Source organism: Phaenicophaeus curvirostris, chromosome 3 (genome assembly GCF_032191515.1).
Source record: "Phaenicophaeus curvirostris isolate KB17595 chromosome 3, BPBGC_Pcur_1.0, whole genome shotgun sequence".
In the NCBI taxonomy this organism is placed as follows: domain Eukaryota; kingdom Metazoa; phylum Chordata; class Aves; order Cuculiformes; family Cuculidae; genus Phaenicophaeus; species Phaenicophaeus curvirostris.
Window position 1 is genome coordinate 20,070,744 of NC_091394.1, and position 26,563 is coordinate 20,097,306.

At 39.7% G+C, this 26,563-nt stretch overlaps 1 protein-coding gene across 6 annotated transcripts in view; it reads right to left on the reverse strand.

Annotated features, from left to right (window-relative positions):
* Positions 1 to 26,563, reverse strand: part of CTNND2 (catenin delta 2) — a 662,416-nt gene that overhangs the window by 442,963 nt on the left and 192,890 nt on the right. Inside the window, exon 1 of one of the 6 annotated variants that reach the window (XM_069853478.1) lies at positions 7,613 to 7,748. The exons of the other annotated variants lie outside the window; for them this stretch is intronic. The gene's annotated coding sequence lies outside the window, so the exon portion shown is untranslated. Of the gene's footprint in view, positions 1 to 7,612; positions 7,749 to 26,563 lie in introns of those variants that run through there. 6 annotated transcript variants of the gene reach the window in all.

Here is a 26,563-nt window from a genome sequence, read left to right on the forward strand (position 1 = left end):
AAACATTTCAGTACTTATTTATGAAAGCCCAAGGGCTTTCACAGTTCATATATGATTATTTTTTTCCTCTTTTAATCACATCATTGTGAGTGAATTATTTCAAACACAATTTACGTAGACAAAGCTGGTGATGTTTCACCTCCTCCACAAGATACACCAGTATGTGGTTTAGGTTACTATGTCTGGAGTTAATTAAAGCAGGTGTGTAACTTCATTTAATCAAAAGCACAATGAAACCTGTGAGTTCTGGAACTTCAAGTAACTCTCTTCTATAACTAAAAGAGTACCGTAAATCGACTCAACACAGACTCACCTCCTCTAAGTCAGCCAAGTTCCACTAATATCAGTAGATCTTGAGATCTCGTTTTAAATCATCTGAGAACTTCTTCCAGCTTTTACTGCATATCCTTGATTTGATTAGGAAAAAAAGAAAATACTAAAGGCAGACCAGTAAAAATATGTTCTTTGAATCAGCAGCCACAAATTTTTGTTGCTAACGACATTGGATTTCATATGAGAGCTGAGGGATGGTTCCCTCCCCAGCTAGTGGCAGGGACTGGACTGACAGCAGCTTTTTTTGAAGGACTCTGTAAGTCTTTTACTTGAATATCAGTTAGGAAGGAGATTATTTAAAGAGAATCATAGCTTAGGAGTATAGGGCTGTACACAGATAATGGCTTTCAATGCCAGGGAAAGACAAACAATGAATAATAAATTGAGCCACTGTGCAGAGTGAGCTGTAGAAAAGCAACACAGCCCAGGTACAAAGATGAGAAGTTGCTCCTCACAGAAGGCTGACACTGAGCCATTTCTGTGCTTGACTCTCAATTTGAAATTTGGCTATTAAATTTTTAGCACATCCCAAGCCAGCTGGGAGAATCAGCTGTGGAAGCAAAGTAGATCTAATCTGAAATCAGGGCAGGACAGACACATAACAGGGAAAAGGGAAAAAAGGGAAAAGGGAAAAAAGGGAAAAGGGAAAAAAGGGAAAAGGGAAAAAAGGGAAAAGGGAAAAAAGGGAAAAGGGAAAAAAGGGAAAAGGGAAAAAAGGAAAAGGGAAAAAAGGGAAAAGGGAAAAAAAGGGAAAAGGGAAAAAAGGGAAAAGGGAAAAAAGGGAAAAGGGAAAAAAGGGAAAAGGGAAAAAAGGGAAAAGGGAAAAAAGGGAAAAGGGAAAAAAGGGAAAAGGGAAAAAAGGGAAAAGGGAAAAAAGGGAAAAGGGAAAAAAGGGAAAAGGGAAAAAAGGGAAAAGGGAAAAAAGGGAAAAGGGAAAAAAGGGAAAAGGGAAAAAAGGGAAAAGGGAAAAAAGGGAAAAGGGAAAAAAGGGAAAAGGGAAAAAAGGGAAAAGGGAAAAAAGGGAAAAGGGAAAAAAGGGAAAAGGGAAAAAAGGGAAAAGGGAAAAAAGGGAAAAGGGAAAAAAGGGAAAAGGGAAAAAAGGGGAAAAGGGAAAAAAAGGGAAAAGGGAAAAAAGGGAAAAGGGAAAAAAGGGAAAAGGGAAAAAAGGGAAAAGGGAAAAAAGGGAAAAGGGAAAAAAGGGAAAAGGGAAAAAAGGGAAAAGGGAAAAAAGGGAAAAGGGAAAAAAGGGAAAAGGGAAAAAAGGGAAAAGGGAAAAAAGGGAAAAGGGAAAAAAGGGAAAAGGGAAAAAAGGGAAAAGGGAAAAAAGGGAAAAGGGAAAAAAGGGAAAAGGGAAAAAAGGGAAAAGGGAAAAAAGGGAAAAGGGAAAAAAGGGAAAAGGGAAAAAAGGGAAAAGGGAAAAAAGGGAAAAGGGAAAAAAGGGAAAAGGGAAAAAAGGGAAAAGGGAAAAAAGGGAAAAGGGAAAAAAGGGAAAAGGGAAAAAAGGGAAAAGGGAAAAAAGGGAAAAGGGAAAAAAGGGAAAAGGGAAAAAAGGGAAAAGGGAAAAAAGGGAAAAGGGAAAAAAGGGAAAAGGGAAAAAAGGGAAAAGGGAAAAAAGGGAAAAGGGAAAAAAGGGAAAAGGGAAAAAAGGGAAAAGGGAAAAAAGGGAAAAGGGAAAAAAGGGAAAAGGGAAAAAAGGGAAAAGGGAAAAAAGGGAAAAGGGAAAAAAGGGAAAAGGGAAAAAAGGGAAAAGGGAAAAAAGGGAAAAGGGAAAAAAGGGAAAAGGGAAAAAAGGGAAAAGGGAAAAAAGGGAAAAGGGAAAAAAGGGAAAAGGGAAAAAAGGGAAAAGGGAAAAAAGGGAAAAGGGAAAAAAGGGAAAAGGGAAAAAAGGGAAAAGGGAAAAAAGGGAAAAGGGAAAAAAGGGAAAGGGAAAAAAGGGAAAATAATTGCAGAAGTGTTTGTTGCTTTTCTGCTTTTTATTTTTGTTTGTGTGTTTAAAACGTCTGCCAACAGATCTCTTATTTGAATTCTTTGTCTTTATTTATTGACAATTAATCATCTCTTGCAGGAGAAGCATTTTTTTTTTTTTGTTTACCAAGTTACAGGTTTCTAGCAACAGACAGACTTTTCCATTGCTTAAAGGCCAGCTTGTGAGAACTAACAGCTCTGATAGTCTAAAAGATAAAAGCATTAGAACGTTCATGGTAGACTGGGCCAAGTGATAAAGTATTGACCTTTCTGAAGATAAGCCATAAAACTAACAGCAAAAACCTACAAGTGTGTAATATCACCTCTTCACTTTTATGTTATTATCTACACTTCAGCCAACAGTACCCCTCTAATATTATTGATGATGGATTGATCTTAATCCTCTATGCAAGAGAATTTGTATCAGGTTTTGGCACATCCCTTCTGCACGTTCATAAATACTGGCACTTAAGAGAAGTTGAAAGAGTTGAAAACACATGAAAGCAAACAAGCAAAAGAATTGTACCAACAACTCTGTAAGAAATCAAAATAGAGCTGCCTGATACTGTTGAAATAGGTGACCAATAAATTCACTCAAAAATCAAAGAGTGAAAAGTTAAGCGGCAGAAGCTAACTCAACCCTGATAGACTTCAGATTTACCGCCAACAGCAACTGTGTAGTGGTTTCACAAAATAAAAGTGAGTAACTGCACAATCAAGGCCATGATGAAGGTGCTGGTCCTTCCTATACAGTCTGCTGGGCTCTCCTGCAGGCTGGACAAGCACTCAGGTATACCTTTTTTCTCATCATGGCAGCCAACACCATCTTCAAGCCACTGTCCACACAATCAGTATTAATTTCTTCATTACACAATCAAAATACTTTAACACATGGTGCACCTACATTCAGTGATAATGCTATTTAGAAGAATGCAGGTGTTCTGGTTTGGGTTAAAGCCACAGTCTCTGACTTTTCAGCTAAGCCTGATAGTTATCAGCAAGGTAATGGGCTATTGGTGTCCAGAAAGGCCACTGCTCCCACCTATTCCTGTGTAAATGAAGGCCATCTCCGAGCTGGTGGAGCAAAGGGTCATAGCCACTAGGATCAGCATACAGGACAGGTGACCCAAACCTGGCCAAGGAAGCATTCCATGCCATACATGTCATATTCTGTATAAAGCTTATGGAGGGCAGATGTTCAGGAGGGACCTCCTCTGCCTGTCTGTCCTGAACCCAACCACATGTTCCTGAGTCCAGCTCCCACCTGCCACTGAGTCCAGTCTGAGACCTTCCTGCAGCGTCAGGGGTGATGTGTGGTTATCGAGGCAGTTAGAATCGGGTTTCTATAACTGTATACAGTTTTTAAAATTTTCTTATTAATATTATTATCTTCCTTTTTATTATTGTTGTTGCATTAAAGCTATTTAGTGTTATTTTCCAACCCATAAGTCTCTCTCCGCCTCCCTCATTTCCCTTTTTCCCTTTCCTGGGTGGGGTCTGGGACTAAGCTGCCCAATTTAGCTTCTGTCCCGGTCGGGGTGGGGCTAAACCGGGACAGCAAGTTTTCCTTTAAGCAAAAATTATCATTATTCAGCACTACCTAGAAAACTGAGGCCACAACTAGGGAAAAAAAACCAAAAAACAAACAGAAAACAAAAACCAAAAGACATGATAACATCTGCCTGAGTGCCAGTCGATCATCAATTTATTTTATGTGTAACTGAACAGTTCAAGCAGATACTATTTCTCTTGCCTGTAGTTTTAGGCAGAAGCTGTCAATGAATGTCTACTGCAGTCTCAATAGACTTTTACAGCACTCCCAGGCTCAGCAGAGAAAAGTTTCCCAACTCCTATCTTCTCTAACAATTTCTAAAGTTTGGTTTCAACAGGTTTCAGATCAATGAGAAAAAACTCAAACTTTTAGAATCAATTTTAATACAAGCCATACACGACTTCCCAAGTAACTAATTCCCAAGTAACATATTAAATGTAAAGGCACTATTTGTATCAGCTCCCAAGCTCTGATGTGCTCCACCACACTGCCGCAAAATCAAGGACCTTTGCCGAATAACTCAGCCATACACACTGTCATTAGAAGTGTCAGACACAGGGTATGTTAAGGAGAACCTTACCTCGACTGCCATGTAGTTGTGTTTCCAGGTATTTTTTCTTCTGGACCCTTAAAACTACACAGTTTGGTAGCACTCAAGACTGACACAGAGAATCACAATTCTGCAGCCACCTTCTAAACCTGGACGAACAAGTGCCTGTTTTTGTCAAGTTACCTTTTTCAGAAGCCAATTAATGGAACAACAATTCCAGGAATACCATACAAAGGACTTGACCTCTGGCAGAAACTATTTGTAACAGCATGAATCCCACGCTACGAGTTTTCTCTGGATTTCAAACAGAAAACTTTCAAATTTCTCATTAAAATTATCTCAGTTATCTCCTACAACTCTAATCTCTACTGAAAATATAAATAAAATTAAGACATGCACCCCTCAAAAAAAACCCCAAACCAAAACAATAAGCCACTTGCATGTACCAGATTTCAATGCATGGATAGCAGGTTCTGTCAGATCTATTACATACTCTCCCATCTGAATGCCCTGTCCAATGTCAGCATTTTTACTGTAGTGCATGCCTCTAGGTCAAAGTTTACCATTTTCTGTTACCTCTGCCTCTCCCCATAGGTTTAAGCAAGTTCCCAATGTATTTAAAGTACAGGTACTTGTGCAATTTGTACACATACACATTTGTATACGTGCAAATACACAAATGTAGCCTGTGTTAGTATCACGGACCCATTGCATGGAAGGCTGCTTAAAACACGGAGAAAGAGTTTCTACTTTAAGCAAGTACCATGCTACAAAAATTGTTGTGAGAGCTTGTTCTTTAGTAAGTTTTTTGATTTAATTTTTACCAAGGACAGAAAGCTGTTTTATCCTATTTTTCTGTCAGTCACTTTAAGATTAAGCAACTAGAAGACCGAACACATTTTTTTTTCAGAAAGAGAAGAAAAAATTATTCCTTCTGCTTACAATTATTTTAATGAAAGAATGCCTAAGCTACTGAACATCATTAGTTTGTACATAAATGACTTCTACCTGTATAATAAAATCACTGAAGTAATGCCAACTTTGCCTTGAACTTCCAAAAATCAAGATGTACGCGTATGGCTGAATTAATTCAGTTACTCAGAAATCAGTGGAGTAATACTTGGCCCATTATCTACCTGCACAGCACAAGTGAATAATGCAAATGTGTATGCAAAGGACCATGAAGTATCTCAGCTTAGCAGTGCATTTAAAATGTATCACTAACTTTCAGCTTCCTGAAATATTTATCAGCCGCAGGAGGTTCCACCGAGAGCACACTCTATTAAGGACTTCACTGAATTTTTATTTCTACACCTGACTCAGAGGACTTCAGAAAAAGAGACTTGAATTAACTGCTAAAACAACTTCAGGTACTGCTCTGTCACCACGGGCTTCCCAAGTCCCTTCCTAACTGCTTCTGAGTCACTTAAATGTTTTTCCCACAGGTAAGACTAACTGGGGTCTTTAAGAAAAGCAACTTAGAGGGGAAAAAAATGGAAGTAACAAGTTTCTGGATGTTTCACTTCAGAAGCCACTGAAAATAAATTTTATGCAATTAAAAAGCTACAGAAAGAATCCACAGAAATGAGCACACATCGAGACACCACAGTCAACTCAAAAATGTCACATAATGAGCTAAGCAGTCTCATAAAATTCGATTTAATGACACAAATTAGTTAACTGGATCAACTAGGAACAAACTTGGATCAAATAGGCAAAGTTTTTAGACTACTGAATGCCAGTCAAAGATTGAACTATTTTTACTAAGCTTTTTTTTGGTATAAAATTAGTCCCTGATCTCAAAGCAACTGTTGTATTATGGATCACAACTCGTGAATTAAGATTTTTTTATACTAAGTACTCTGGAATAGCCTTTCAAAGTGAGAGAGAGAGAGAACCAGCCCCCAGTTTACGACTAAGCAGTTTTACTAGCTTGATACAGAAAAACCTTTTTATTCCAAATCTAACTAAAGAAAAATAAACAGTAAGAGAATTATCTCAAAACTGTATGATTTACTCATTATAGACTTTTGGAGGGTACATACTTACTCGTTTAATCTGACAAATGCAATCTTCTAGTAAACAGTATTAATCCACAACAATATACTCCTGCAGTGTCTTGAATCAGGAACAAGTTGTAAAACCAGTCTGTCCTATACACATTTATTTCGGTGTTGCAGGAAACACTAGGCAAAAAGGGTTGTTTTTACACCTGGGAGATTTCATTTTAATTCAGCTAAAAGATCAAACTAGTAAATAAACTGTTACCTTAACAAGGACACAGATCTGTGTCAGAAAAGGACTTTTGCATGTAACTGACTTTAACAGGAAATTAATTTATTTAATCCCTTGATCAATCAGTCACATTTCCCTGGGACTTGAGCAGCACCAGATGAAACTAAGAGGTCATGACCATGCATTATTTTTACTAATCTTTTGTAATGAATTTCAAATTAGCTAACCCATCTACACAAATGCCTACCTGAAAAAGCTTTCTAAAGATTTAAAGGTTAAACATAATTATAAAAAACGTAAATCCCATTCTCCACTATTTAAGTCTACAAGTTAAGAGATACCAGTCACTAAGGTTGAGTACACAGCATTTATTGAGAAGATTCTCTAAGGTAAAAGCACAAAGCAACAGGTCTATAAGCTCAAAGTATGCGTCTACAAAAACACATTTTCTGTAGAAGAAAGTTTAGCCTGTTAAATTATTTTATCTCAATGGAATTACTGATTTTCTTAAAACTTTGCTTTAGACAAGCTGAAACAAGAAAACCTACAGTCACTGCGAGGCTGAGTTAAGGGCATGAAACGTTTTGGGAAAAACAGACACCTCTAAAGATTAGCATTTACTTCTTGTCTTTAGTGGACTTTTCAGATACCCATTTCTCTTTGTATACTTTTTTTTTTTCTTTAAACTGACCAAGAACTACGTTAAAAAAGCCCCACACATAAAACCTGCCAGACTAAAGTTTCACGTGGACTTGAAAACCCATTGTACTACTGATACACCCTCGTGTAATGAGACTGAAAGCATGTTCAGGCCCAAAAAAATATTAAAAATAAAGCCCCAAACCCCAACATTCTTAAGCCATTCAGAAGCGGCGTTTAGCACAAGTTACGCACCTTCCCACGAAACCACGCATTTCACCTCCAGCAAACGCGTTAGAAAACAGCCCCGAAAAACTGATCCATCTTTAACTCTTTACCTTTGTCGCCCACTTCTTAAATTAATCTCCTTAATCACTTCACCGCTGGCTCCGGGAAGTCTCCTGAGCGCCCAGCTGCCTTGCCCTCCTCTCCGCGGCACCAGCTCAAGCGGCTCCACTCATCTGGGGTTGTTTTTTTTTTTCGTTCCTTTGCTTTTACCACTTACAAAAAGAAACTTGGGAGAGCGAGGAGCGCTGCTGGCCGTTCAGAGCGCCCGCAAAGCCTTTCAACAATAACCATCGCCGCGCCCGGTCCCCTTCGCCGGGGGGATGCGGGCAGGCACCGGCCGGGATGGAGAGATGGATGGATGGATGGATGGATGGGGGGATGGAGGCGCGCTCCGCCGGGCACAAAGGTCTCCATGGCAACCGCGGGGCCAGCCCCCCCACCCCCATCACCGCTCTCATTCCTCCGGCATCCCAGCGCCGCCCCCTCCCGCCGCCCATCGCCCCCGGGAGGGCAGGACGCGGCGCGGGGCCGAGGGAAACGGGCAGCGGCTGGAATGCAGCCCGGCCGGCAGGAGCAGCAGCGCCCGGGGAAGATGCCCCTGGCCCCACCCGGGCCCTGCCGGCACTCGGGGAACGAGTGGCTGGGGTCTGAACAGACCTCAGAGCCCATCGCCATACGTGCGCGTCGCTATTTACATCTACTGATGGAGAGCAGAAGTCGATATGCTAGTACAGAATTCCAGCATAGCTTAACTTCACAACGGATTAACTAAAACACACGTTCTTTCACTTATCAGTCTCTCCTAACACAAAATATTGTATTTGGGGATTCCTTCTCCCCCCCCTTCTTTTTCTTTCTCTTTTTCTTCTTCTTCCTCTTCTTCTTCCTCTTGGTCTTCTTTTTTTTTTCTTCTTGTTATTATTATTATTATAGAATCACAGAATAACCAGGTTGGAAGAGACCCACCGGATCATCGAGTCCAACCATTCCTATCAAACACTAAACCATGTCCCTCAGCACCTCGTCCACCCGTGCCTTAAACACCTCCAGGGAAGGTGACTCAACCACCTCCCTGGGCAGCCTGTTCCAGTGCCCAATGACCCTTTCTGTGAAAATTTTTTTCCTAATGTTCAGCCTAAACCTCCCCTGGCAGAGCTTGAGGCCATTCCGTTTTGTCCTGTCCCCTGTCACTTGGGAGAAGATATTATTATTATTACTATTATTATTTGGTGGAGTAGAAGCTCAACATGAGCCGGCAGTGTGCGCTCACAGCCCAGAGAGCCAACCACCTCCTGGGCTGCATCAGAAGAAGTGTGGCCAGCAAGTTGAAGGAGGTGATATTCTCTCTCTATCCCTCTCTTAGGAAATCTCACCTGGAGTACTGTGCTCAGTTCTGGAGTCCTCAGCTCAGGAAGGACATGTTAGAGGGAGTCCAGAGGAGGGCCACAAAGATGATCAGAGGGCTGGAACACCTCCCATATGAGGACAAGCTGAGAGAGTTGAGGTTGTTCAGCCTAGAGAAGAGAAGGCTCTGGGGAGACCTTATAGCGGCCTTCCAGTGCTTAAAGGGGGCCTGTAGAAAGCTGGGGAGGAGCTCCTTCTCAGCAAGTGCAGGGACAGGCTGAGGGGAAACAGTTTTAAGCTGAAAGAGAGGAGATTCAGATTAGATACTGGGAAGAATTTTTTTACTGTGAGGGTAGTGAGGCAAAGGAACAGGTGGCACCCATCTTCCCCACACACCTGCTCCCTGCCCTGGGCTGCACAGCAGGGCAATGAGGTGCAGCAGCAGGTGCTGCCCCGCCACCTAACTACACATCCACACCCAAACGTTTCAGGCAAAGGTTATTCTGGCAAGGGTGTGCTGAACTGCCAGTGACCCTGGAGCCCTCAGCTCTAGTTCCAGAACCTTCTCGAAGGAACTTCTGCTCATGCCCTGATTCGAGAACTTTCACAGCGAGACCACCCCTCACATGCTAATGGAGCGTGGACTTTCATAGAATCATAGAATAACCAGGTTGGAAGAGACCCACCGGATCATCGAGTCCAACCATTCCTATCAAACACTAAACCATGCCCCTCAGCACCTCGTCCACCCGTGCCTTAAACACCTCCAGGGAAGGTGAATCAACCACCTCCCTGGGCAGCCTGTGCCAGTGCCCTTTCCACACAAACAGGGCCTGCCAAGGCGCACAGTGCATCACCCACCACCCTAATGGAATCAGCCTGAGGAAGAACTGCCCTGAAGAACTACCGAACCATGTGCTCCTGAAGAATTGTTGCTGGAGGAGTTGCTGCCAGATGGAACATGTTTTCTAGAGGAACCACCGTGCCCCATTGGAGTGATGACTTTTTTCTTTTTCTCCCCACTACTTTATCTCTCCTTTGCTGACTTATTTTACTGTACCTTCTTTTTTCCCCGTGGCTCTACAGAGTATCTGATTGAATCCAAGCTGTGTTTAGCAACCTTGGCTCTGTTCAGGGTTATCAGACTGTAATCTGAACAGATTTGGATCTGTTTTTTGCAACTTTGAGAAGTTGTGACTCAGAGTGCACCGAGTATCTGGTTTGTTGTTTTCTCTGTGTCTAAGATAAATGCTGCATTTGCGTTTACCCTGGGAGATATTGTCGGTCTCCAATTTGCTGTGCAGGTGCCAAAAGATCCTCCCTCTTCAACTGTGCAGGTCAGGGTGAGACCAAACTCTACTAGTGTTGGAAGCAGGCCCTGATATACCCATTTTTATTTTTTTTTAAAAAGTCAGAGCACACAGCCTTCGTTATTTGCTGCCAACATTTAGGTAAAAGACCAAAGGACTGTTGTAGAGGCTTGCATTTTAGCTTTTTCCTTAAATTCTGTAATCGATCCAGATCTTGAAGAAATGGCTTCTTTCTACTGACAAAAAGCTGCCCCTCTTTTCTGAACCACAATGACCACGTATCTAACATCCGCTATCATTAACATTCATTGTTACTGATTGGGAGTCATAAAATTTCTGTGCATATTCCAGTAGTCTTCCCTCAAAATGTCACAGTGGAGCCGAGGTCAGTTTTGCTTGATTTTATAGGACACAGTACACGCACTGAGGAAGGCAAAGCGACATTTCAGGGTCTGAAGGAAAAAAAAATGCTGACTTGCCTTCTGCCAACTTTCCCTGGCCTTACCCACACTCCCTGGGGCAGATGTAAGCACAGAGGTTGCCCTCAGCTCCCCGCAAGAAAGAGGGCAGAGGGAAGAAACAGAAAGCAGCTAAGCAGGTCCAGAAGTTTAGATTGGAACTTCTTTTAGAAACTGTCTGAGGCAAATGCAATAATAATAAAAAAAAGGATGCAATCGGCTACTTCTCCCAGGAACTTTTGGGAGGGGAAAACCCAGCAGTTAACTGTATTTGTAAAATATCAAGGAGGTAAAATGTTGCTGGGGGCAATGGATGGAAAATTATGCTGTAAACCCCTTTTTTATTAAAGGTCTTATTGCTAAAATAAAGGGGAACTTGAATGGCAAACCTACAAGCTTCCTTGTAACTCTGCCAAGCTGTAAATGTCATTTAAGGGGAGCGATGCTTACATTTACTGTTGTTCTCCATTGCTGCCTAGGATGTAGAAAGAAGACTGTTTATGATAAATTAAAGGTCACAAATAAATGGCAATTTAATAGATGAAAATCTACTCCACATGAAATAATATCTCCAAGGGGTAATTAATTACACAGCAGTCTGAGCACGTTCTCTTTCACTGAAATACTGTGAATGGCCATGCTGTTTCACCTCAATGTGCTAATATGCATCACTGTCTCAGGAAACCTCTGTTGAAAAAATAAGAAAACAGGTACTATAAAGGCATTACATCTATTGCAACAGTGCACAACACACACAGTTTTGTTGTAGATGTAATGGAAACATTTAACCTAACAATAAAACTCTCATTACCAAGATCAATGATTGGTATTAAAATAGATTGCCACATATGGGAATGGTTGGACTCGATGATCCGGTGGGTCTCTTCCAACCTGGTGGTTCTATGATTCTATGATATTCATGAAAGAGTTGTTCAATAATTTGACATTTGTATAGATTGCTATCTTGATATAAAGGGATCCTATCTCATAAAGCTGATTGATGGAAGTGGAAGAAAACTGTTTTCATTCCATACCCATGTATTCTTCCAGTTGTTAAAGCATGTACTTTTTCTTAATCTCAAAAATTCCTGTACACTTAAAATTGGTCAAATCCTTAAGTGCTCTGTTGATCTCTGACTTATTGTACAAACCTGTGCAAACTTTGAGAGTCTAGACAGGCAGAAGCAGAAGGAAGTCCTATAATGTATTTTAGGCTTGCCAGTAATACTTATTCAAGGAAACTGCCTTTAAGTTGGTGTACTGAGAAAGGTGATTAGGTGGAGGACTGTTCTATTGCTTGTGTAGCATGTGAATGGTTATCTCTGAATCACAATTAGGCAGTTTTATGCTAGCATCCTCACCCTCACTTTAATCTACACAAATGCACATTCTCATCCTTTTCACACTGATTCTTCAAGGATAATTTTAAATATCTCCTAACATCAAGAGTGTGGTGACAAGGTGGATTCTTTAGAATTCAAATGAAAAACATCAATACTGAAATATTTATGTTTTTCACAAGAGATAAATCTGTGGACTTTTCAAGACAGCCATTCTAAGGCCACAGGTAAGGGTTGGCTTATGCTTTCCTCAACCTGTCTAGTAAGCCAACAAGATGCAAGTATGGGATAAATTGCTGTACAAAGCAGAAATCACACAAATATTTACTTAAATATATAATAATAAATATAAATATTTATTAATACATTTATTAAATAAATACAAATATCAAAATAAATATAAATATTTATTTAAAGTCACACAAATATTTACTGGACTAATTTGGTAGCAGTTTCTATACTGGGTTGTGGTGTTTTTTTCCTATTAAACCCTTTCTAGGGCACATTTAGCTGTTCCTCTGTTTGACAATCTATGCATTTGCAGACAGAGATCACTTTAGAATTTTCCCTTTTCTCTACTAACATTTTCTGGTTTGTGACCTTAAAGTTGCCATGAAATAGCACAGCAAGTACTGCAAAACCTCAGATTTTCAAATGTTTTTCAGAAACTCAGGCCTGTGTCACAATCTTTTATTGTGTTTTACTCATGTTTCTTTCTTGATTTCCTAACCCCGTGGTGAAGACCACCCTAAGAACAAGTAAGAGTTTGTGCAATACTGTGCATGGTCACTTTAATGATCCCTACAGTTTCTCTTCCATGACATACTTGGCACAGGTAAATAGTGTAAACAGGGAATTTTGATCTTGCATAATAAATTAAGAAAGCTTTTCTCAGAGTCTGAATAGACAGTGCTATATAGCACTTATGTCCACCAACTCTTGCTCTCTGTGTTCTGCAATACTAACGAATAGAAGAATTCTTTCAAAAATATTACAGGCCACAGAGTCTTTTAAGAATTTTGCAGAATGTGAGCCACTTTAAGTCAGACAGAAGAAAACAAAATCACGTGAGAAGGGTTGGTACTTCCAAGCCTTCCTGGAAACCAGAAATAAAACTCACTCTGATTCCAGTAGGAACAGATTTAGGTCAACTAAATTACCATGGAGAGCTAACACTTATGAAGTACTATACTTAACTCCCAACTACTTGGGTTAGTGATGGTTTCTCTGAGTTACAAAAGGATTTTCTGGATACACTGCTCAGAAAATTTTTGAAACTAAATACTTGCATTTTTAAAAGTCCATTAGAAGCTTCTTATCAGAATTCTAATACCTACATAGTTTAAGTAATTGCATGTTGTGTTTTCTGTTTTGAAAGAAGGGTTACCCTTCACAACAATCAAATCTGGAAGTGTAATCTGCTGGGGCAGTATGATGAAGTTGAACATCAAAAGTACAGGTGGATTCTGAACAAAAAGGAAAAGGGGTTTTGCCTTTTGCCAAAATTTACATTTATATGTATAACAGCTTTTCCCCTTTCACCTGTTTTCCTAATGTGGAGCCTGTGCTTGAGATACCTGAGAATTCTTTTCAATTTCTTTTTTGTGCTGGTATTTTTCAAAGCAGTATGAAATATCTTATGATTTTGCTATGAGACAGGTATACTAACGTGTCCATTTCCAATATGAAAACACTTTCCTATTACCTTCAGCCAGTTTCATTTTCAGAATTGGTTATCTGGAGGCAATACATTTTATCATTCCTCCACTGACAAGCAGTCCTTTTTATTGGGTTCATAAATACCTCTCATACTGATGGAAATGACCAGCAGACCCTTAAAGGAGGGTAGTGGGAATGGCAAGCACCTGCCACAATGAAACCTGCAGGTGTGTGACAATGCCAGAGCTATGGGTAGACTCATAAATGCACAGAAGGTAGAATCACTTCATATTACGCACACAATGCTAGCTTTATTCTTGGTAATTGACTTGGTTGCCACCTAATTTCTGAGTACCCTGGGTTTTTAGATCATACAGAATAGCTATTTTTGCTGCTATCCATATTTTGATGTATTTATAGAAAGTAAATGGGATTATATTTTTGTTTCCCCCCCAGCATTGGGGACTTTTATCTCCTATTTTTCTTTACAATCTGAAGTTAGAATTACTCTTGGTCCCTCCAAAAGGGACCATTCACACATTCACTTTCTCATCCATCTATGAATGCTAACAAAATAGAAGCAAATCCATGTTGGATAAACTCTACTAATGTCATTGGAAACTGTTCCTCAACAGGCAAGTTTTAGATAATGCCAGATTCATGGAGAGAACATAGATGCCTGCAACATCACCTGGTCTGTGCAGAGCCTTGTTACAGGAAGCTGCTCTAGGCACTGTATTAAAGAAGAAGTGGGATGGCTTGAAAAAGGCAAAAAATAAGCAGGCTATTCCAAATAGTTTTTTCTGTTGTTGATTTAGTCACCATCAGAACCACAGGGCCTGACAGATTAACTTGATCTCAGGAAACCCATACCATAGGCAGAGCTCAGTGGTCAATGGCATTCTATGCAATTTAGCACTCTTTGTTATTTAAAAGCTTTAATGCAAGTATGGAAAGAGGGGACAGAAGCCATGAAACTAGGGAATTTTTTTCCTCCTATTCTTCTCAAATCTTGGCTGTTGACCAACACAGTAAAAATATGAGAAATTGGAGAAATTCCCCCCTAAAGGGATATTCTGTTTCTACAATCCAGGTGCATTTATGGCTGTCAAATTAGACTAGTTTGAAGTCTGTAATTTGTTAACAATATTTTATCTTGAACTGCTATAGTTAAACTAGAAGAAAGTCAATGGACTGACAGGCATGACTGCTGGTTAAGTCTTCCAGAATAAATCAGTTGCCTGTTCACTGCATCAGAAAAATCCACGGGATGCCCAGCAATGCTGAATACAATGCATTAGGGTAAGAATGAAGACTATCAACTCGCTTCCCTTTCACATCACAAAGTTGCTAGCAAAGATTTCCTGATAAACCAAAATGCGATCATCTATGCTGGTTCAAAGTCTCATTTCACATTCTTCTGTCACATAATGCTAGCTCACAACATTAGAGAAACAGAAAAGGAAGCATCACAACATAGGCAGCAAAAGATCTTTTTTTTCCAACTACCAGTATTATGCTGAAGAATTGACAAAAACAGAGTGCATGGTACCCACGTAAGGAAAAATCTTCTGCACTAGCTGAGGAAACCCTGTTGTTAGATCTGCTGTCCTAGGAGACCAGCACTCTGCACAACAGTAAGGAATGAAAGGAGGGCAGGTGCTTCTATCACAAGTGGATTCATATTACACCTCACCTCAACAGCTTGCTTGTCATGCTGGTGATACAGAACCATGGAAAACCAAATTAATGATACAATGTGTTCGGTTATATAAAATCTTAGAGGATTAGGTAACGTGTGCTATCTTCCCTTCAAATATAAGTATTTTTTAAATTACAAATTATTTTTTGAATAAAGGAAGGTTCAAAGTTGCTTTATTTAATATCAAAGTAAGTCCAAGGGAAAAAAAAATGGTATATCAGTAAAACATAAAATCAACATTGCAACTAAGAAAATGAATGTGAAGACATGTTATTACAGTTACATGTACTCCATTGCTGGTGTGGCAATCAGTGACAGAAATAATTTATCACCACAATATAAAACAATGTCTGTAACTCAATTTCACTTGTTATATCTTGTATGATGCATACAGACGTCAGGTAAAGTTCATCATCTATGATGTTGAAGCTTTGTAGCAGTCAAATATTATGATGGGTTTTCTATCAAAATAAAAGGAGTTTAAGAACCAAATAGGTACATTGAATCTGCAGAACAAGCACACAGCAGTGTTGTATGTCATATATAGTCTTACATAGTGTCACTTCTTCAGCCTCTGAGTTACTTTGAACAAGTAGAAGGCTTTTTAAGTCTGACTTTGTGTCACAAGGCAAAGAAGAAACATATCCTTTTATCTGGGAATTCATCTCTGACCAGGAAAATGAAGACTTGCTCCTAACAACAGGTTATTTTCCTCCTCTTTCTGAATATAAAAATACTTTACTGGTCTGGTAACATGAGGCTTCTATCTGCTCCCCAAAATATCTTGAAAACAAAATTATGCCTTTTGCCAAAGAGCATGGTGCAATATAGAACAAGAAATGAAATGTGGTATTTTGTACAGGGAAGAAATATTTGAGTTTTCAAACAAACCAGAATATAAAATGGTCAGGAGCAGGTAATCAAAATAAAAACATAACAGAAATCCATAGAGGGAGTGGAGAATATTGACAAACATGCTTTTCATTAGGAAAGACTTTTTGCGTCTATTTTTGAATTAAGAAAATCAAGCAGAAGTGCAAATATACTGAGAGAAGCACCAGAAAGCAGCAGAAGTTAAGTTTGACAAAGAGAAGCGGTACAATCAATTTGATCTTTCGTCAGACACTTTACTAACTCTGCAGAAATGGGATATTAAGCAAATAGCCATAAAATAGGTTGAATTATTTAGCAAGTGTGGGAATTCTAAATCATTCTAGGCTATGACCTACCTATGTCAGCAAATCCAGCTGCACTGGAAAAGAGTCTCCCAGGATGCAGCCGTGGTTTGATGGGAAGCCAAGAATAAGGAGGAGCTCTTCAGGAAAGTCAAAGTCTTTGTTCAATTCAATTAACAAGGAGACGTAACTAAAATTTTAAAGGAAAAATAGGAGTGTTTTTAAAGTCAACGTTACGGGTGAAAAAGTGAGGGAGGCTGTGAGAGAGTTAAAAAGCTGTTTCAGGCTTCTGTTTTGATAGTTCCAAGACTACATTTTTTAGAAATGGTTGTATACTGCTGGGTTTTTTTCCCATGTATATTTAAAAGACATTATAAAATCACTGGGCACAGACATAACGTTAACAGCTTCTCTTTTTTCATGCAAAATTTCTTTGACAGCTTGGCATGTAGTTAATCACTCTTTTAAAGTGAATGCACCCCAACACAGTGGACCTAATTTTTCAATCTGTCAGCCAGAATTTGTCATTAACAAACTTTACAAAATAGACTAAATACTTAGGCTTTTTCTCAGGCTTCTGACTTGACAATAGGCTGAAGAAAATGTGTATTTCCAGCAAGATTAATGAGTAATTATTAGTTGAGATTAACCTGTTATATAGATTTAATGGAATTCTCTATTGACTGTGGAAATTCTCAGAATAAACTGATGAATGATTGCCACAAATGAAAACAAGTTAACCTGAACAGAGGTATTGTAGAAGCGGAGGGAGAAAAGGAGAACAGATAAAACACAGGGAGCAAACTTGATGTTCAGAAAGGCATTTGAGTCTTTAATATTAACAAAAAACCCAGAGAGAGGCACACGTTAATGACTGCAACCACCATTCCTTTTAGGGTAACAGGAACATTAACCTTCACTAGCTACACCATTCACATCAGGCACAAATAAATCTGTTTCAGAGAATTCTTTAGGATAATAATAATAAATGCTTGGCTACTGGGATTTTAGTTTAGGCTTTCAATCAGATAAAGAGAGATGGTTTGGGTTTTTTTTCTTTCCTCCAAAGAGCACACAGTGTACCTGCTTCAAAAGTTTTATTAAGGGTATTATGATTTTGTAGAACAGAAAGATATGGAAGTATGCTCACATACTATCACAGCACATATTCAAGGCCTCGAATTCTATCTGCAGAGCATTTTTTAAAAAAAAATATTTACTGCAAAAAACCAAGAAACAGCATTATGCACACCTGAGAGAAAACACCTTGGTCAGTGATTAACAGACCAATTAAATAACTTAAACTTCTGCTAACATTCTCCAGTCAACCACATTTTCACTTTTAATAACTTACTTACCAATGCTACATTTAGATAATATCCTTTCCACACTGTGTCTTCCCTGTGAAGCTCTCTCTTTTTCTTCTTCTCTCCTCAATCTCTCCCTTAACCTTTTCCTCCCCTTTTACTTTTCTCACCTCTTTCTCTTTAGGCTAAGTCCAGCTCCCTTAAGAAACAACAAAAAAATCCCAGCAACCCTCTGCAAACGTGCTATTCTCTCTGCCAGTCCCTCAAACAAACCAAACAATATTTTGGAGATTAAAAATGCCCTTTCTGTACACACTATTAGAGACTATATTGTTAGCTGCTCATAGTTTAGTACGCATGAACAACAACAGCGCTTTTAAAAATTCAATTTGCTTTCTAACTGCCTCTTTAAACTTCAAAATATGGCACAAGGCAAAATAAAACATGGCCTCAAAACACCCGATCGCCTCAATTCAGCTCAGAGGCCAGACCGACCATTTCCCACACGACACCAACAGGCTGTGGTGCCGTGCACTGGGGACACCCCACACCTGCCCATGGGCCAAGGGACTCCATTTCAGCTCTGCCTGGGGCACCCAGTGCTGACCCCCATAACCATCAGGGAGCAGCGGGCCTGGGGCTGCTCAGAGAGAACGGAGAGGGTGCTGACAGCATGGACAGGGCAGCTTTCACCCCAGGCAGGGTGCAGTCCTACAGCATCTCTTTTATTTCTGAAAGGCGACATTCCTTATCACTGCCTACAGTATCCTTCACCTCTCCTTTACCTGCCCAGTCGGCCATGTGTAACTTTGACCTAGTGAATAATTATTTTACTGTGCACAGAGTGCTCCACGACACTGTTTTCTTCTCCACCTTCACAAATCTCAAGAGATTTCGGATGCTGCCTCTTGCCACACAGAGATGCAAATTTATTGTCTCCTTTCTTTTTTTTTTGGCAACGCATTTAGCAGGAGCTGCTGCTTGTGCCCTGACCCATGCTGAGCCGTCTGTCGGGCTTTATACCTTGCCTGTGAGTGTTAAATTCAAAACCTGTTCCCAAGCTTTTGAGTAGTTGCAGTCACATGATATCTACCAGTTGCAGTTTTATATCTACCGGTAAACTAAGCCAATTCACTGTAGAAAATATTAGTGGAAACTATCTAACGATAACTAAGACCATTCTGCCCAGGAACTTAATTTGATATTCAAGACCATGTTATCAATGACCTGGATGAAGGCATCGAGTGCACCCTTAGCAAGTTTGCAGACGACACTAAGCTGGGTGGAAGTGTCGATCTGCTGGAGGGTAGGGAGGCTCTGCAAAGGGATCTGAACAGGCTGGACCGCTGGGCAGAGTCCAATGGCATGAGGTTTAAGGCCAAATGCCGGATCCTGCACTTGGGGCACAACAACCCTATGCAGTGCTACAGACTAGGAGAAGTCTGTCTAGAAAGCTGCCTGGAGGAGAGGGACCTGGGGGTGTTGATTGACAGCGACTGAACATGAGCCAGCAGTGTGCCCAGGTGGCCAAGAAGGCCAATGGCATCTTGGCTTGTATCAGAAACGGCGTGGCCAGCAGGTCCAGGGAGGTTATTCTCCCTCTGTACTCGGCACTGGTGAGACCGCTCCTCGAATCCTGTGTTCAGTTCTGGGCCCCTCACCACAAGAAGGATGTTGAGGCTCTGGAACGAGTCCAGAGAAGAGCAACAAAGCTGGTGAAGGGGCTGGAGAACAGGCCTTACGAGGAACGGCTGAGAGAGCTGGGGTTGTTTAGCCTTGAGAATAGAAGGCTGAGGGGAGACCTCATTGCTTTCTATAACTACTGTAGAGAGGAGGGTGATGGCGTCTTCTCCCAGGTGGTAGGGGACAGGACAAGAGGGAATGGCCTCAAGCTCCACCAGGGAAGATTTAGGCCAGACATTAGGAAAAAAATTTTCATGACAAGGGTCATTGGGCACTGGCACAGGCTACCCAGGGAGGTGGTTGATTCACCTTCCCTGGAGGTGTTTAAGGCACAGGTGGACGAGGTGCTAGGGGGCATGGTTTAGTGTTTGATAGGAATGGTTGGACTTGATGATCCAGTAGGCCCAGAACTGAACACAGGATTCAAGGAGCAGTCTCACCAGTGCCAAGTACAGAAGGAGAATAACCTCCCTGGACCTGCTGGTCACGCCGTTTCTGATACAAGCCAAGATGCCATTGGCCTTCTTGGCCACCTGGGCACACTGCTGGCTCATGTTCAGTCATCTGTCAACCAAAACCCTCAGGTCCCTCTCCTCCAGGCAGCTTTCTAGACAGACTTCTCCTAGTCTGCAGCACTGCATAGGGTTGTTGTGCCCCAAGTGCAGGACCCGGCACTTATGGACTGAGTTGCATTTCCATAACCTGGAGAGAGCAATTCTGCTGTAACACATGCAGGCATACCCCATACATGGTATCTTAAGCAGTTTTGGAGAAGAAAAGAAGAACTCTTTCTAACAGACCCACATGGCTTAAACTGCATGCAACTTGGCCTTTACTTGTTTCAACAATAAAAAACAATGCAAATAAATGTTTAAGCTCAGAATAAATCATCATGGAAAGAAGTTAGACTTGCACATTTTGAAAGGTCTGCAACAGGTAAATGTTTATGCAATACTGGTATGCACGCATAGCTGCCATACGCATCCCAGGATTAAATATACAAGCAGAAGTGTTGTACCCATTTAAATTACCTGTGCCATACTTGAAAAGAAATCTTTTTGCAAAGGATACCTAGAAATCAATCCATTTAGAACTTACAGAATATTATATACTTATAATCTGCAGATAGTACATCATTCTAGCAGATATATATGACAATCACCTCAAAATACAATGTTCTGCATTAATACAGCAAGATGTACCAAAAGAATTATCAAAAAGTTGTGGGGTTTTAATGAATAATACTCTCATACTGAGTAAAATGAACAGACATCTCAAGCATCTAGAATTTCTAGCAGATGTAAATATACGATGATCATAACTGATGATCATGTCTATGTTTCTGCTCCTTCATATTACTCAAGACAATGAGAAAATGAGGAATGGTTCAGTTAAAAGAAAAGTCTTTTGCCAGCTGTTTAGCAGTAAGTAGCAGGAAAAAAAGTCAGCCTGGAGATTAATTCACACTTCTTCATAAGCCTAAAACAAATTACTTAGCCTGTGGGGACATAATCAAAAGCAGTGAGTAAGGAGAGCATGGAGCCCGGTGAGGCTATTTCCCTGGCTCCTGCAGCCTGTGGGATACTGGCTGTTAGCATTACTGCAGGAATCATGAGCAAGTGCTCATGGAAGTGGGCTTTTTGCCTTGCTCGTGGGTATTCTTTCACTGAATAGAATGACAACCCGGGAACACCATCTTAGATGTCAGCTATGCTCCTTAAATGATTCACCAATTCACAAGCAACATCCTTGTATGGGGTCCACCATGGGCTTTGAAACATTTTTGGAACCTGATACCAAAGACTATGAAACACCATGGAGAAGAACATGAATGAGTAAATCTCAGTCATTCTGAAGGGAAAAAGCCATTTCAGGGGGGTTTTGTCTCTTGACGACAGCTGGTACTGTTCATGAACCACAGGTATGAAGCATCTAATACTGAACACAGAGCTATCTGCAGAAAGCATTTGCTTGCTTTGTTTTTGACTCTCTGCAACTTAACATTTTGAAGCTATTTTTCTTACTCTGCCTCTTCTGGTTTCTTTTCCCTGTCTCTCATAGCTTTTCCTGTCTCTATTACAAACGTCTCTCTAATTATTTTCCTCCAGGAGGCTAAAGCAAGGACAACTACGCTTTTTCTTCTCTTAAATCTAAAATTGTATAAAGTTCTCATGGAAAACTAGAGAGCTACTATGCAGTATTTCTTCTTTTTAATTAAGATAACTACTTCACATAAGTTGCACCTAAAAATCCCAAGTAATTTTTCAGTTCAGGATTTTGCATAAAACAAAGAACCTCCACACATACAAATAAGTGTTTAGTTTGGAGAAGTTACTATGTCAAGGAAGATTCAGAGAACTCTTGTTTGTGGCTCATATGTTTTGTCCTCTGCTGCTATATCACTGGAGACAGAAGACTCAAATACCTTCATAATTTCCTCTAAACGAAAGATGCTTTGATTTAGTCAAGTGAAATACCCTAGAGAGAAAAAAAAAATACTGTGTGCCATAAGTCATATGTGAAGGTATTTTTAATTTGACAAACCCACTACGATTAAACTCATAAAGTAGATGCTGGCGATACCTATTAAGAGTCAATAAAGAGCTCTCTTTAAAAATTGACAGTATTACATGGCCTCATAATATGTATGCAATTGTAGATTTAGAGCAAATGTATGAATATTATTTATCTGACTGTAGATCTAACCACACCGATTCTTTCCTGGAAAAATACACTTTAGAAATGGCGATAAATTCAGAACACTAGGCTATGCCTATCCATTAAAAACCACCCTTTTTTGTTGAAAACTGAAACAGGCTAGAGTCACATTTATAAGCTAAAAAAAAAACCCACCATAATATACAAAATTAAAACTATATAAGGATAAAAATAACAATACTAACTGTGTATCAGCTTGGAGCATAATTAAAAAGAATACATGCAATTTAAACAAGAAAATTTAAAGTACAAGATTAAACAACGACACTTCCTTTCAATTCTACCATTATTTCATATATTTTTAACTAACTATGTGAAAAATACAGATGCACTATATAGTCTCTTATGTAAGACTGTTGCAATATGAGAGAAGTTAGGACTAAACTGTTGTGTAGGAGATAAAGAGAATTCACTTTTTGCCCTGTTATCCAAACTACTTCTTTACTCTCCAAACAAAAAAATGCCCATGACACCAATCCCTACTACAGGTACTAGAAGGCTAACATATAGTTTAATAGTTTCATTGCTCCAGTCAATACTACTCATGCCAGTCATGTATCTGTACAGTTCAACAATTAGGTATTATGGCTAGAAAGAGTTACGAATACCCTTTCAATTGCAATAGAACAATTAAAACTTTCATTCTTTCAATAAGAAGCAATTTGGAATTAAATTATAAAACGTCAGTTAAGAAGAAAAATGCAATACTGCCAATAAAGTAGCAGACTTTGTTTTCAACTTCATTAAACACTATCAAAATAACTATGGTACAGTACATTTATTATTTTAAAAATAGCTGAGGTACAAAGAAAAGTACTATATGAGTATTACACATGGCATGTCAGGCTACGTCTGTTCAGAGACAAAACATTTAATTTTTAAAAGAAAGTAATGTGCCTTTAGCACTGTAATAGCCTTACATAGTGTAGGTTTCACATCAGCACTCTACCCAAACGGCACTGCCACCCAGTGCATTTTAAATTTGTTTTGTGGAAGGTTTCCAAAACCAAAATGTCAGACAATCTGCTATTTGATAGAGGAACAAAGCTTTTCCTAGAGTATTAAACCCACCACAGGTAGGTACTTGAGACTTAGCTTCAGAGGGAAGGATGGCAAAGAATTAAAAACCGCTTGTGTGTCAGTCTCTTGCACAGAGAACTTCATTGCTTTAAGTCCAATCATATGAAACCAGTAGTAAGAAAGGAAAGTTTGTGTGATGAAAACAGAATCCAAGCCAACGTCAAAAGAGAAATGTACTCTGAAGACAGTATTTCCTGAAAAAATTAAGCTTTCCATTCTTCCTTCCTTTCCCTCTCATGGCCTGGCCTCCACAACCACGAATGCTCCCTCACTCTCTCAAAACAAACACTAAAATACAGTTTCTCCATATTTACAAGATCCATGCTGTTAGAAGAGATGAAATGCTTGGAAAAACTACAGCAGGTGTGCAATATCAAAGATTTCCCAAGCACAAAATATATTTAAATATTTATGCCTCAACCTTGTCCTCTTTTTTATTTCAGGAGCTATTTGAACCGCTTGTGAACAATGTATACACACAAACCTGTTCATCTGAGAAGGTGAGCTCCAGGTACCAGGGCTTTGGCAAACGCCCATTCACTTTGTTACATGTTTTGCACAATGTTTTCTGTTCAAGTTATGAATGGAAGTAAAGACTGAGGTTGTAGTAAAGAACTAAGGAAACTGCAAAAATCTAAAAATTCTATTTATTATTCTCACAAGCACATAATTCTAAATTTTCATGACTTCCGCATAGTAAAAAGCATTTTCATAAGAATGAGTGAAGCAGAGATAATTTCTATGCTGAACCAGGGCCTCTGGCCTTCATCAGCTCATATCACACCAAAAACATCATTAGCAATCTAATCCCTCAGGAGGGGGCAACATATAATTTCATTATTATGTACCTCTGGCATCATTCAGTTAGCACTGTGCTACACATGGTTAATGACACTAACATTTGCAATGGAAAACAGCTTCAGTCATACCTTATAGAAGAAGGATAGCTGAAAGATTACTTTAAGAATATACTTATAATATCAGACCAAGCAGATCTTTTCATTTTCTTAAGGCTTCAAACAGTTTTGTGCAAATTTTTTCAGTCTTAGCATTTTTTTCATTCAATCATTTTTTGCACTGTCACACTGTGCTTATTATTTCACAACTCAACATATAAAGATAAACTTAGAAATGAAAGTTACCTCGTAAAATTTTAGCACTTTTTATTGCACGCATTATATTTCTTTAATACTTTGTATTCCACTTTACCTGCGATTTAATGGGAAAACTCGTAATATGGACTTTCCATCTCTGTACTAATTTCCAGAGTCCTGTTCTAGCATGTTTTCTATGAGACAATTGCTACTTTCTAAATAGAATATTTCACTGGGACTGCCATCTACTATTATTAGAACAAAACAATTCAGGTTCTCCTTGTCAGAATATAAATAGGCCTAACATCATCCCAGTTCAACATCAAAGTATTTGAAGTTGTTTCCCTTCCATGGTAAATCAGTTTCCTTCCTAGTCTTTTCCAACATATCCATTTGCTCTTTGAAGCTCCAGCACGGCTTCCTCTCTCCTCCTGACAAGAAGCACAGAGCTTTCTAGTTTCATCCTCGTCACTCAGCCACTGCAATTCTCCTTCTTGAACTACTCTGTTCCCTTATCCTTAGCCATCTGAGGCTAGTTAGGTCACACTGCTTATTCAGAACCAAAGTTATTTTTCTTTCATCCTCCCAGGACAGTACATGGACCACTGGGACTAGATGTAAGATGAGAGATGGAAGGGAAGTGATTTTTATCACAGCAGGGTAAAAGGTAAGATAAAAACAGCTTACGCAACTCAGTATAATGGAAAGTACTACTATGAAATATCTGGTTACCTTTGCCCAGGATAAATATGAAAAACAATGGCCTTTTTTTCAACGAAAACAAAAGAAGTATCTTTAAATCACAAGGCTTTTGTTGGTTCATTCTTCAATAGCCTCTTCACTTCCCTGTTGCACGTAGGCAGATTTTCACCCTCTTATGGAACAAAGCTATATCAGCAGTGCAAATTCTGCTAATTTTCACAGACGAAGCAGGAAGGAAAAGAAAGAGGAAGAACACATAGCACCTTTCCTCTTTACCCTCAAAATCCTCATAGTGTAGAGAATGATGACCCAAGAAACTGAAGTGTGTTTTGGGTGAATTTTTTATTAAAGGGCCCAGAAAACCCAAACCAAACCAAATCAAACCAAACCAAAACAGGTCGCCCAGCATACTCTCTGTATAATATGGAGTACTTGGGGTTTTTTATATCCAAAGTAGACAAATAATTTCCTGGTTGGAAGCTTCTGAATAATGGCACTTTGCTCTGTTTTGAGTTCCTCTAATTTTTTTCTTCTGTCAATTAAAAATAATTTGATAAAAATAAATTTCTATAAAGAAGAACTTCATAAAATGCTTATAGTTTAATCCTCTAATAAGAATTAGCAAAGAGTACCAATTTTATTCAAGTGTGTTTGAAAATCTTACCTACTCGCTGCTAAAAATTGAGTCAACGTGAAATTAAATCTTGCTTGTTTTTTGGAACAGAAAACTTGTGAACATCAGAAGAGCTGCAAGATTAAGGCAGCATAACTAATAACTGATACAAAAGAAAAATCAGTTTGGGTTTTACTTTTGGGGAATTAGATCTGCACCTTGTGCAAAAGTTTCAAGCTCCATTAGCACAACTACCTACGCTGGGGCTAGAGCCATGGCCATGATCTTGGTAAAGCTGCCACCCCAATTTGTTGCATGACAGTACAGATGAAATGTTTTTCCTCATTTTTGTAAAAATTTCTCAAACAAGCCGTCATAAAGAGTTACAATAAAGAACATGATCTTCTAAAATACCGCTAATAGAATACACTATTGCACCCTTAGCAAGTTTGCGGACGACACTAACCTGGGTGGAAGCGTCGATCTGCTGGAGGGCAGGGAGGCTCTGCAAAGGGATCTGAACGTGCTGGACCACTGGGCTGAGTCCTGTGGGATGAGGTTTAACAAGGCCAAATGCCGGGTCCTGCACTTGGGGCACAACAACCCTGTGCAGTGCTACAGACTAGGAGAAGTCTGTCTAGAAAGCCGCCTGGAGGAGAGGGACCTGGGGGTGTTGGTTGACGGCCGACTGAACATGAACCAGCAGTGTGCCCAGGTGGCCAAGAAGGCCAATGGCATCTTGGCTTGTATCAGAAATGGTGTGACCAGCAGGTCCAGGGAGGTTATCCTCCCTCTGTACTCGGCACTGGTGAGACC